The 12,800-nt window shown below is 43.7% G+C and overlaps 1 long non-coding RNA gene across 1 annotated transcript; it reads left to right on the forward strand.

The window, feature by feature from the left end:
* Nucleotides 1-9,896: 9,896 nt before the first annotated feature.
* LOC142921684 (uncharacterized) lies at nucleotides 9,897-11,925 on the forward strand. The gene is made up of 3 exons (XR_012939617.1): nucleotides 9,897-9,953; nucleotides 10,253-10,318; nucleotides 11,436-11,925. It is a non-coding gene; the product is annotated as an uncharacterized LOC142921684 (long non-coding RNA).
* Nucleotides 11,926-12,800: the final 875 nt, after the last annotated feature.

The raw sequence follows: 12,800 nt of genomic DNA on the forward strand, positions 1-12,800 counted from the left end.
CAAGGCATCTGACAGAAAACGGGCTAGTCTGTAGGTAGGGGAGTTGATCGTGGATACGATGGGTCAAAGTGGGGTGCCTTCTTTATGAATCTTGGGAAGACCATAGAATCTAGGGGGTCTTGCAGCAGAAGGTTTTAGGGAGGGACGTTTAGTTGGGTCGATTAGGGAGGTCAAAATTGTGATGATCTTGTTGGTTTTTATCGCTAGGCTATTAGTAGGGTCATTTTTTATTTTTGAGTAACTTCCATCGTTGAGTAGATTCTGGATTTTGTTGTTGTATGAATCTTTATCCATAATAACAGTAGCGTTGCCTTTATCGGCTGAGAGGATGACTATATCACTTCTGTTTTTTAAATTCGCGAGTTCAGAGCGTTCATTTTTGCTGATGTTACTAATGGGTTTCTTATCATTCTTAAGAATAGTGGCTATTTCAGCTCTCGCAACGTCTGCTTGGATGTGTCCTACGCCTTTGAGGGCTACATCGACCTGAAAGATGATATCATCTATTGGTATGTGTTTTGGGGTGACAGCAAAATTTAGTCCCCTAGCCAGTACTGTTTTCAGATTGTCCAAAATCGGGGTGCTACTCTGATTAATGACGATTTTGTTAACATCTAGTTTTGTTATATGTGGAACTGGGTTCTTCTTTGATAGGTGGTTGAATTTAGAAATCAGGTTAGCTTTACATTTGACTGACAGTGACTCAGCAGAAGAAGCAGTCATGTTGTCTACGTGATCCCAATCAGAAGGTGACATTTTTTGTGTTAACATTAAATGGGCTTGTAGGAGAGTCCTGTCTAAAGTATCGAGTTCAAATCGGAGTAGCCTTATCCTCTCTGAGATTGAAGATACGCTGGCCTTAAGCAGAAACTGTTTAGAATTCGGAGAAGATACAGCAGCAGAAGTGAGTGTGAAAGCGATGGTTATTACCTTGTGATCGCGGCATCTTTTGAGGAAGGTCAGCGTCTCAGTGAGTTGCGACTTGTCCCGTTGTCTGTTAAAAGCTCTAACAGATAGGTGAAAGCTCTCCCCATAGAGGTTATCAATTCTAGATTTAAAGCTTTCGTGACTGCTAGGATCCATACTCTTTGGTTCTATTGGGTAAAGTCACGTAGGTGAAAATAAAATAACAAAAAATCACGATATTTCGGCCACAACACAAGCGGCCTTCATCAGGTGAAGGGACGAGACTGTCTGGAGGACAGCGCTGGAGTGGGAGAAGCCACGCTTAGATCACGACCTTTAAGCTGTGTGAGACGAAAAACAAAGCGCCTTGACAAAGGAATTAGCATATAATTTAGCATTGAAATGGCTCATTGAAATAGCTAAGTTAAAGTATACACATCCGCAGAGGTACCCCTTGACAAAGGAATTAGCATAGAATTTAGCATTGAAATAGCTGAGTGATTAGCTTGTAACTGGTCACAGAAATAGCTATGTTAAAGTCAGAGCATATACATTCACCGAGGCACCTAGTACTCATCAAACAGGAGAATTTAGCGAAACACAACCACGCTCAGACAGCGGACCTTTAAACTGTGTGCGAGCAAACAAGGTGTTCTGACAAAGAAATTTGCATAAAAATTAGCATTTGATTGGCGGATTTTAGGAAAGAGGTGGTGTACGTGCCGTTTGGCGCGGGGGGGAAGGGGGGGAAGGGGAGTTTACCTATTGATGGTGTGAAAAGGGAATTTATAAGAGCTGCGAAAGTTTGGGGTACCACTACTTGAAAAATATACTGTACCATTGAAATTAGTTTAATGTTTAGTTCGGTTTAGAACATCTTTCCAATGGTTGCTTAATTTGAAACCATCCTCTCGGTTGAAATTGTGTCTGTGTTTGTAGATCTGAATTGCTTCATGAACAAATCTCTGATAAAAGCCCGTGGGTTTGCAAAGAACCTTGGTATCGGAGAAAATTATATCGTGATCCCCCACAGCGTTGTAACAGTGATCAGCCACGGCAGAAGAATTCGTTTTGCCGTGTTTCAAATCTGATTTGTGCTCACGAATTCGGTCAGAGACATGTCGTTTTGTCTCACCGATATAGCAATCACCGCAGGTACAACTCAATTTGTAGACCCTGGGGTACTGTAAATCAGGAATGACATCCTTCACGGATGGGATCAGATCACGAATTTTGTGTACTGTATTGAACCGGACCTGGATCTTGTGTTTGTTTAGAATTTTGGAAATCTTTTTAGTAACGCCTGCTATATATGGAAGTGTGATGGTTTTGACCGGAGTATCAAGTGGTTGTTTCTGTATGGAGGGAGAGACAGCTTGGCGGATGGTATGGTCAGAGTAACCATTCCTTTTGAGGGCCAGGTGTACATGTTTTAATTCACTGGTCAGGTGGTGTTGGTCCGAAATGTAATGAGCCCTATGGTATAAAGTTTTGATGAGAGAATTATTTTGGGCTGGGTGGTGGTGGGAATCAGGTTTCAAGTAGGAATCTGTGTGGGTGGGTTTCCTGTAGACAGAATGCCCCAATGAGCCATCAGGTCTCCTCTCAAACAGAACATCTAAGAATGGTAGCTTGCCATCTTTCTCCACTTCCATGGTGAATTTGATGGCGTGATGTCTGGAATTGATATGGTGTAGGAAAAGGTTCAGAGCTGGGAGGCCATGTGGCCAAATGACGAAAGTGTCATCCACATATCTCTGTCTCTCCCTCCATACAGAAACAACCACTTAATACTCTGGTCAAAACCATCACACTTCCATATATAGCAGGCATTACTAAAAAGATTTCCAAAATTCTAAATAAACACAAGATTCAGGTCCGGTTCAATACAGTACACAAAATTCGTGATCTGATCCCATACGTGAAGGATGTCATTCCTGATTTACAGTACCCTGGGGTTTACAAATTGAGTTGTACCTGCTTTGATTGCTATATCGGTGAGACAAAGCGACATGTCTCTGACCGAATTCGCGAGCACAAATCAGATTTGAAACACGGCAAAACGAATTCTTCTGCCGTGGCTGATCACTGTTACAACACTGTGGGGGATCACGATATAATTTTCTCCGATACCAAGGTTCTTTGCAAACCCACGGGCTTTTATCAGAGATTTGTTCATGAAGCAATTCAGATCTACAAACACAGACACAATTTCAACCGAGAGGATGGTTTCAAATTAAGCAACCATTGGAAAGATGTTCTAAAGCGAACTAAACGTTAAACTAATTTCAATGGTACAGTATATTTTTCAAGTAGTGGTACCCCAAACTTTCGCAGCTCTTATAAATTCCCTTTTCACACCATCAATAGGTAAACTCCCCCTCCCCCCCTTCCCCCCCCCCCCCCCCCGCGCCAAACGGCACGTACACCACCTCTTTCCTAAAATCCGCCAATCAAATGCTAATTTTTATGCTCATTTCATCGTCAGAACACCTTGTTTGCTCGCACACAGTTTAAAGGGCCGCTGTCTGAGCGTGGTTGTGTTTCGCTAAATTCTCCTGTTTGATGAGTACTAGGTGCCTCGGTGAATGTATATGCTCTGACTTTAACATAGCTATTTCTGTGACCAGTTACAAGCTAATCACTCAGCTATTTCAATGCTAAATTCTATGTTAATTCCTTTGTCAAGGGGTACCTCTGCGGATGTGTATACTTTAACTTAGCTATTTCAATGAGCCATTTCAATGCTAAATTATATGCTAATTCCTTTGTCAAGGCGCTTTGTGTTTTTCTTCTCACACAGCTTAAAGGTCGTGATCTAAGCGTGGCTTCTCCCACTCCAGCGCTGTCCTCCAGACAGTCTCGTCCCTTCACCTGATGAAGGCCGCTTGTGTTGTGGCCGAAACGTCGTGATTTTTTGTTATTTTATTTTCACCTACGTGACTTTACCCAATAGAACCAAAGAGTACAAATCAATTTACCTAATCGGATGTTTTCACTCAAGGAAATTCAACCTTAACCCACTTCTACGTAAGGTCGATTTTGGCCACTCGGGAAGGGATTAATGACGTGGCGAGCTGAAAATAGTCACGTTCACTTAGAAATTCCAGACAGCGTCAGCTGTGCAAATTTTCATGACGCCAGAGCTCAGCGTTGGAGAGGTTTTTGCTGCTTCACACAAACAGATGGAATGTTCTGCTTCATATTTTAGATAGCAGTTCTACCCGTTCTTCGCACGGAGGATATGTATTGAACTCCGAGAAGCCAATGGCTTCATCGGCCAGGAGCGAAGCGCCACCTAAAATCTCCCAGCACGCTGTTAACAGCTCTAAGCATTGCAGAGCGCTTAACTCAGAGGTGTTGCGGGTTGACGCCAGACACTTCATGGTCATTTCCCCCCCCCCCAATAAAATGCAAAAGACTATTTATATTTTTTTACATTGTGTACAGTATGGAACATACCCACATGCCAAATTTCAAGTGTGTGGCACGTTGGGAAGTATGCTAAACATTTCGAACAGACACACGTATCCACACATTTCCCTTTCATATATATAGATAAATCAGCATTTTGCGACACCCACTGCCACCGTGTGGCATATTATTACGTGCCAGGGACTCTATGAGAGGACAACAGTCCGAGTCCATAATTGGCAATAAGTAACGGCAAAGCAGTTACAAGCGACTCACAGAATTTTGCGCAGTTGCGTATACAGTACACGACTTCCCTGAAGGCAAACACCTTCAGCGAGCGCAATGCCGATAACACGCGTCGAATAAAAAGCAAGGGACAAGTCATTACGTACTAACAACTCCTTACTAACAACTCCTTACTAACAACTCCTTACTTACTAACAACTCCTTACTAACAACTCCTTACTAACAACTCCTTACTTACTAACAACTCCTTACTAACAACTATCATTTCATTGCTGGAGGGGTTGCCCCCTCCTACCTGAAAATCCAGGCTCCGCCTCTGAGTGTGTGGCAGTGTCAAGTTTGTGTTTGCAGTAAAGTCTATTAACTCTATTGAGCACGGAGGTTATATCAAAACAGTGGTTTAGGTTTGTTTTCCTCTGCAACTCTTTATAAGAATGGAGTCAGGAAGTTAACACAGCACACACATGCGGCTTAAGTCGGATCTGTTCATCCCAGCATTCAAAGACATCTGTGCCTGGCTTCACACCTCTAAGTTGAGATTGAACATTAATTCATGCATTTCTGCATAACACAAATAGTATTATTTTAAACACCCTTTGCTACGTCAGCTGAATTTAGCTTTCATAAATATTCCTTTTGTAGCCAGACAGCTGAAATTGTGTGCTCGGAGTTTTTGGTGAACATTCATTTTGAAGGTATGAGGGCTTCCAGGCATGTTTATGACCATTTGCCCTCTCATTGTGTGCCATAACAGCCCGTGTGATGAATTTGGGACACTTTTCCACTATATCATGAATATGTGAATAAGTATAGACGTGTAAGTCACGTGTTACTGTGTATATATGCTTTCCTCTGTGCATCGATACTGACGTGTAGATGGTGTGGATATTATTTTTTTCTGTCTGCAGCTGACGCTTCCTCTGACGCTTCCTCTGCAGAATTGGTCTGATGGAGCAAATGCACTCAGCGCAGCTCGGTATGACAAGGCTCCAATGCGACCGGTGTGCATACAGCACGGATCGGACTGGAGATTTCACACGGCACGAGAGAACTCACACAGGAGAGAAACCCTTCAAGTGCAGTGTGTGTGAGAAGGCGTTTGCACGTTCATCTGCTCTTGTAGAACACCAGAGAACACACACGGGAGAGAAACCCTTCAAGTGCAGTGTGTGTGGGAAGGCGTTTGCACATTCATCTACTCTTGTAATACACCAGAGAACACACACGGGAGATACGCCCTTCAAGTGCAGTGTGTGTGGGAAGGCGTTTGCACATTCATCTGCTCTTGTAATACACCAGAGAACACACACGGGAGAGAAACCCTTCAAGTGCAGTGTGTGTGGGAAGGCGTTTGCACAGTCATGTAATCTTGTAGAACACCAGAGAACACACACGGGAGAGAAACCCTTCAAGTGCAGTGTGTGTGGGAAGGCGTTTGCACATTCATCTACTCTTGTAATACACCAGAGAAGACACACGGGAGAGAAACCCTTCAAGTGCACTGTGTGTGGGAATGGGTTTGCACAGTCATCTACTCTTGTAGAACACCAGAGAACACACACAAGAGAGAAACCCTTCAAGTGCACTGTGTGTGGGAAGGCGTTTGCACATTCATATACTCTTGTAGAACACCAGAGAACACACACAGGAGAGAAACCCTTCAAGTGCAGTGTGTGCGTGAAGACGTTTGCACATTCATATACTCTTGTAACACACCAGAGAACACACACAGGAGAGAAACCCTTCTGGTGCACTCCGTGCGGGAAAGCATTTTCACAGCAACCACATCTTCAAGTACACCAGAAAACACAAAAGCATCAGAAGATCCACAAGGAGTGGAGTCTGAAATCAGCTTGTGAAAGTCAAAGTGCCACAATAAGCCCATCCCTCATGAAAGACGAATCGGAAGAAAATAACAGCTTGGACACTTTTAAAGGTATCGAGGTGAAATATGAAGAGGTGAAGGTGAAGAGGGAAGAAGTGATAGTGAAGAGGGAAGAAGTGACGGTGAAGAGGGAAGAAGTGAAGGTGAAATGTGAAGAAGTGATGGTGAAGAGGGAAGAAGTGAAGGTGAAATATGAAGAGGTGATGGTGAAATGTGAAGAAGTGATGGTGAAGAGCGAAGAAGTGAAGGTGAAATGTGGAGATGAAGATTCAACTCCAAAATGGGACCTTCACATCGATGGAGGCAACGTGAAGCAGGAGGAGAATTCTGACTGTGAGGCAGAGCGAGGCAACTCCTGGCAGTTTGTGGAAGTGGAGGTGTGGGTGGACTTCCTCCGAGACAATACAAAGTCAAGTGGAGACCCAGTAGATGTGTAAGCTTGAGATGATGTCGCTTCAATAGATGCACCTTTGTCACAGGCCTTTAATGACAAGAATGTGAAGTTGAACACTCAGTTCTTAGGTTCAACCTGCAGAGTAAAGAGCGGCCAGTCTTCGTGGACCTGTGGGTTGGGTCAATCTCTCACCAGGAGCGAGAGCCAATAAGCTCCCAAACATTCACTATTTTATCAATTGCATTTATATGGTGCCTGCTTAATCGCCTCTACGTGACTTTACCGAAAGAACCAAGGAGTATGGATCCCTGCAGTCACAAACTTCAAATCAAGATTGCCTCAGCAACTCAAAGTTTTGTATCCCGTCTCAAACACTCGAAGAGCATCCCCAAGTAGCAGCTGCCCCTGTGTGGTACAAGGTGGTGGCCCTGCACCGGCCTACATGTGGACAAGAGCCTGTCAGTAGGGGGCGATGGTTGATGTGGCATCTTAGTTGTGGAGTTTGTTGGTAATTTTTCGATTTAAAGCTTTCGTGACTGCAGGGATTCATCTTCTTGGATCTTTCGGTAAAGTCACCACGTAGAAGCTAAATAATAAGATAATAAAAATAAAACAATAAAATTATCACGACGTTTTGGCTGCTTGCGAACGTCGTGAGAATTTTACTTATTTTATTTTCATTATTTTATTATTTCCCTTCTACGTGACTTTGTAGGTAATGTTTAGAATTTTATCAATTTTGACCGAGATGCCAGCATGCAAATGACAATAGTACGTTGTACATACACTGTTAAGTAGACGGCGCATATTATTTTTTAAATTGCTTTTTGTTAATACGATGTAACCTGATGCAGTCTATTTCACTGCAGTAATTCAATTTTGTTAAAATGCCTGTCAATAATTTAGAATGAATACTTGTCTGATTATGCGTGTGCATGTAACATTTTGTCTGAGGGTCAAACATTGAATAAGTGATGTTAGGACAAAGTGTGTGTGTCTGTTTGGAAGTAACCTGTACAGAGAACTTGGGTGAGACCCGTTGTTCTTGTGATACGGGTCAAAGGGTACTTTTGTGTTTCATGAAGCATCTGCCTCTGGAGCAACTCATCGTCTTTGAAATAGGGAGCACGCTCGGATCATTCATCAGTTACAAGGCATACTGCTTAAAAGTTACACGTAGAGGAGATACATTCTCTACAACACGAATTGTAATTTTGTCTTACGTGTTGACGTAGATTTTGTCTAACTAGGACTAGAAATGCACCTTGCTGATTCACGTCTGGATGTTCGTTACATATCGCTTGAATCAAGCCCCACTGCAGTTGAGACGCTGTGCACCAATAAGGGTCCAAGCATTTTAGGGCCTTCGGCCAGTAAAGTCACAACATTTACGGCACACGAAGGACGCATTCACGCAAGCGACCCATGCTCCGTTTTGAAATGAAACATCTTTGAATCATGTTGTGTTTTGAATTAGATGATTGTTATTTCTTCATTAAAAGCTTATTTCATTTTACATCCGGAAGGCTTCGTTGAAAAGGGCATTTCATGTGAATTTTCTCTCGTCGTTAAGTTGATGGCCTTGCCGGGGGTTCGGTTCGATGCGGACTTTCACGAGATAAGGCGACACGGAGCTGCTGGCCGTCTGCAGATCGATTCCAACGTAATCGAACGTCTGTCCCTGCGCGTCCGTCTATCGCATGCAGGGGGCGCGTGTAGGTTTACAGCGCCCCCTGCGTGAAAACGACAAAGTGCAACGTTCATCAAGGATAAAGTTGTGCACTTATATTTTAAATGTTATTCTTTTATAAGGTGATGTTGATATCGAAAACTGACACATAGCTGGCATGCCATAAATAGGAAATTAACTCTGCTTATTCGAATCAATGTATTAATATATGTTGATTAACTGTTTTCAAGCAGATTTTGTCTCTAATGGCGACTACAGGGACCACGTGATTGTTTAAACATGTCTTTGATTATAACTATAATTGCCTACAATTCGTCATGTGTAGCTTATTTAGACTATAATTTATTCACTACCCAAAATGTATTTACTTGAAAACATAGAGCTGATATTTATTCTTGGTTCTTTCGGTAAAGTCATGTAGAAGGGAAACAATAAAATAACAAAAATATAAAACAATTAAATTCTCACGTTTCAACTGCAACACAAGCAATCATCATCAGGTGTCACACACAGGCACACACAGAGACACAGGCACACACAGAGATACAGGCACACAGTGTGTACGTACACACAGTGTACACACACACTGTACACACACTGTACACACACAGTCTGTACACACAGTGTACACACACACACAGTCTGTACACACAGTGTACACACACACACAGTGTGTACACACAGAAAGAGTGTGTACGTACACACAGTGTGTACATACACACAGTGTGCACATACACAGTGTATACACACACAGTCTGTACACACACAGTCTGTACACACACAGTCTGTACATAGTGTACACACAGAAACAGTGTGTACACATTATGTACACACAGAAACAGTGTGTACACACAGAAACAGCGTGTACACACAATAATGTCCACGTAGTTGCTGAGCTCACGCACGCAAGGGGTCTCTGTTGAAGAGATGGAGCAATGGAAAATGAATCTAAATCAACTTAAACTCCATCCTGCTCTGTGACGTGACCACTCAGCAAGACCTCATCGCTGTGAAACGCCAGGGGGAGATGTGCCTCGCTAGTGAAGTCATGTCACCAAGGTATTCACACCACTCCCGTCCACCGCGCCCTTGAGCGTGACGTCACCTCTGCTTGGTCACTGCCGATATCTGTTTCGGTACAATCCTTTTTTGGGCAGAGCTACGCCCAGTGACTGGCAGGTCATTAACATAATTTGTTCGTGAAAGCCGTCGCGAGTTGATTGGGACGGGTTCAGCACCCACGCCCGCATCCCTCGACATATGGGCCGGCCTCATTAACATAATTTATTCAGTTACGGAGCCGCTCGTGGGAGGAGAGTGTCTTGTACCGCGGACGTGACGTCATGTCACCTGCTGTTGCCGCGTGACGTCACGAGGTAACAGGAAGCGATCGCTTCGCTCTTGCAATGAAATCCGAGGTGAGAAATTATTATCGTGTTGGTGGTCGTGGTGGTGGTTGTTGTTTACCAAGGTAGAGCCTCTCTCTCTCTCTCAGGGATGTCAATTGAGTAGCAGCGAGCATGGGAATCGATGTCCAGGTTGGAACTTTACAGCGCGGGGCCTAGCCACGCGGGGCCTTGCCTCCTGCCCTCGCCTGATTGCATTCACTTTAATAATCTCGCTTAAGTTTAATTTGTCTTCACCCGGCTCGCCACTTTGTAACTTTGTTTTATTGTAAATATTCACGCAGTTTTTATTTTCGTTCTTTTGTTACCAGGCCAAGCCCGCTTGAGCTGCTATACCGCTCTTGTTATCAGAAGCGACCTGCCCACAACAACACAAGGTGAGGCTTTGTCAACGTGTGTGAATGGTTTGACTTAAAACTTTGGTGACTGCAGGAATTAATATTCTTGGTTATTTCGGTAAAGTCACGTAGATAGAAAATTAAATAAAAATAATAAAAATAATTGCAAATAAAGCAAAACAACTCACGTCGTTTTGATCGCAACACAAGTGGTCTTTATTTAATGTAATTGTATTATCTGTTATTGTTATTTTCTATCTACGTAACTTTACCGAAATCAACAAGAATACGTGTGTCAATGTCTATCGGTCAAAGAGGCTAAACGGAGTGACGCAAACTCCAAATATACAGCAGGCGTCAGGGTCGGGATCGAACCCACGACTTCCTGTACACCAGGTGAGGTAGTTAACATCTCACCATGGAGAGAGACACGCAAACTCCAGTTAGCCTCGGCTATGTTCGTTGATCCTCAATTACTTGGTGGAGTGATGAAGCATTCATGCCATGCAGATGAAGGTGGCCAGGCGTGATTCTAGACACGCCACTGCCTGTTTACCCATTGACAGTGTACAGTTTGTGTTTGCATTAACGTCTATTAACTCTGTTGAACACGGAGGTTATAGCGTAACAATAGTTTATTTTTGTTTTCCTCTGGAACTCTTTATAAGAATGGAAACAGGAAGTTAACACAGCACACACATTCAGCTGAAGTCGGAACTGTTCATCCCAGCATTCAAGGACATCTGAGCCTAGATTCACACCTCTAAGTTGTGATTGAACATTAATTTATGAATTTCTGCTTAACACAAATAGTATTGTTTTCAACACCCTTTGCTATGTCAGCTGAATTTAGCTCTCATAAATATTCCTTTTGTAGCCAGACAGCCGAAATTGTGTGCTTAGGGTTTTGGGTGAACATTAATTTTGAAGATACGAGGGCTTCCAGGCATGTTTATGACCATTTGCCCTCTCATTGTGTGCCATAACAGCCCTGTGATGAATTTGGGAAACGTTTTTACTACATCATGAATATAGACGTGTAAGTCACATGTGACTATATATGCATTCCTCTGTGCCTCGATACTGACGTGTAGATGGTGTGGATATTATTTTTTTCTGTCTGCAGCTGACGCTTCCTCTGACGCTTCCTCCGCAGAATTGGTCTGATGGAGCAAATGCACTCAGCGCAGCTCGGTACTACAAAGCAACAATGCGACCAGCGTGCATACAGCACGGATCGTACTGGAGATTTGACACGGCACGAGAGAACTCACACAGGAGAGAAACCCTTCAAGTACAGTGTGTGTGGGAAGGCGTTTGCACGTTCATTTACTCTTGTAGAACACCAGAGAACACACACGGGAGATAAACCCTTCAAGTGCAGTGTGTGTGGGGAGGCATTTTCACAGTCCCCACATCTTCAAGTACACCAGAGAACACACACAGGAGAGAAACCCTTTAAGTGCACTGTGTCTGGGAAGGCATTTGCATGGCCATCAGTTCTTCAGACCCTCCAGAGAACTCACACAGGAGAGAAACCCTTCAAGTGCACTGTGTGTGGGAAGGCATTTGCACGTTCATCTGCTCTTGTAACACACCAGAGAACATACACGGGAGTGAAACCCTTCAGGTGCACGATGTGTACGAAGGCGTTTGCACATTCATCAAATCTGCAAAGACACCAGAGAACACACACGGGAGAGAAACCCTTCAAGTGCACTGTGTGTGGGAAGGCATTTGCACGTTCATCTGCTCTTGTAACACACCAGAGAACATACACGGGAGTGAAACCCTTCAGGTGCACGATGTGTGCGAAGGCGTTTGCACATTCATCAAATCTGCAAAGACACCAGAGAACACACACGGGAGAGAAACCCTTCAAGTGCACTGTGTGTGGGAAGGCATTTTCACAGTCAGCTGTTCTTAAAAAACACCAGAGAACACACACAGGAGAGAAACCCTTCAAGTGCACTGTGTGTGGGAAGGCATTTGCACAGTCATCTGTTCTTAAAATACACCAGAGAACACACACAGGAGAGAAACCCTTCAGGTGCATTTTGTGCGGGATGATGTTTGCACAGTCATCACATCTTGAAGTACACGAGAGAACACACACGGGAGAGAAACCCTTCAAGTGCACTCTGTGCGGGAAGGCGTTTTCACAGTCACCACATCTTAAAGTACACCAGAGAACACACACGGGAGAGAAACCCTTCAAGTGCAGTGTGTGTGGGAAGGCGTTTGCAAAGTCATCTCCTCTTGTAACACACCAGAGAATACACACAGGAGAGAAACCCTTCAGGTGCACTCTGCAGGAAGGCGTTTGCACATTCATAAAATCTTCAAGTACACCAGAGAACACAGAAGCATCAGAAGATCTGCAAGGAGTGGAGTCTGAAATCAGCTTGTGAAAGTCAAAGTGCCACAATAAGCCCATCCCTCATGAAACACGAACCGGAAGAAAATCCCAGCTTGGACACTTTTAAAGGTATCAAGGTGAAATATGAAGAGGTGATGGTGA

This window comes from Petromyzon marinus, unplaced genomic scaffold (genome assembly GCF_048934315.1).
Source record: "Petromyzon marinus isolate PM22_M1 ecotype Great Lakes invasive population unplaced genomic scaffold, UKy_Petmar_22M1.pri1.0 PM_G_Scaffold_84, whole genome shotgun sequence".
Lineage (NCBI taxonomy): Eukaryota > Metazoa > Chordata > Hyperoartia > Petromyzontiformes > Petromyzontidae > Petromyzon > Petromyzon marinus.